An 834-nucleotide genomic window follows, 5' to 3' on the forward strand; every position below is an offset into this window, starting at 1 on the left:
GGGGGGGGGGGGTCAGGCCGAGAGGCTGCGAGGAGAGTCCCCGTTACTGGGGAGGACGTGGGCTTCTACTCTCACTGAGAAACCCAGCAGGAGGTAAACCATGCACATCAAAGAGACGCTGTTAAAGCCACGCTGGTGATGACGTTTTCATGGTATCCTTTCTTGCCTACAAGAGAGTTTAAATAGGGAACCACGCCAGGGGACCCAGCCATGAACGTAAGGGAAGAAAAAGCGTTTCATGGCATTTTTAGGCCTGTAATTGGGATAGATCTGAATTGTTGTTACCAAAATTCAATCTCTTTGACTTAATTCTGGTAACAACTCACAAACCAAGAAACCGCCAGTTTATGTCTTTTTTTTTTTTTTATTTTATTTTTAAACTTTACAATATTGTATTAGTTTTGCCAAATATCGAAATGAATCTGCCACAAGTATACATGTGTTCCCCATCCTGTACCCTCCTCCCTCCTCCCTCCCCATACCCTCCCTCTGGGTCGTCCCAGTGCACCAGCCCCAAGCATCCAGTACCGTGCATTGAACCTGGACTGGCGACTCGTTTCATACATGATATTATACATGTCTCAGTGCCATTCTCCCAAATCTCCCCATCCTCTCCCTCTCCCACAGAGTCCATAAGATTGATCTATACATCACTGTCTCTTTTGCTGTCTCGTGCACAGGGTTATTGTTAGCATCTTTCTAAATTCCATATATATGCGTTAGTATACTGTATTGGTGTTTTTCTTTCTGGCTTACTTCACTCTGTATAATAGGTTCCAGTTTCATCCATCTCATTACAACTGATTCAAATGAATTCTTTTTAATGGCTGAGAA

General features: G+C 43.8%; 1 protein-coding gene across 3 annotated transcripts in view; it reads left to right on the forward strand.

Annotated features, from left to right (window-relative positions):
• STX3 (syntaxin 3) overlaps positions 1 to 834 on the forward strand; it is a 47239-nt gene that overhangs the window by 13373 nt on the left and 33032 nt on the right. The gene's annotated exons all lie outside the window — the stretch shown is intronic.

Source organism: Bison bison, unplaced genomic scaffold (assembly GCF_000754665.1).
Source record: "Bison bison bison isolate TAMUID 2011002044 unplaced genomic scaffold, Bison_UMD1.0 scf7180017864185, whole genome shotgun sequence".
Lineage (NCBI taxonomy): Eukaryota > Metazoa > Chordata > Mammalia > Artiodactyla > Bovidae > Bison > Bison bison.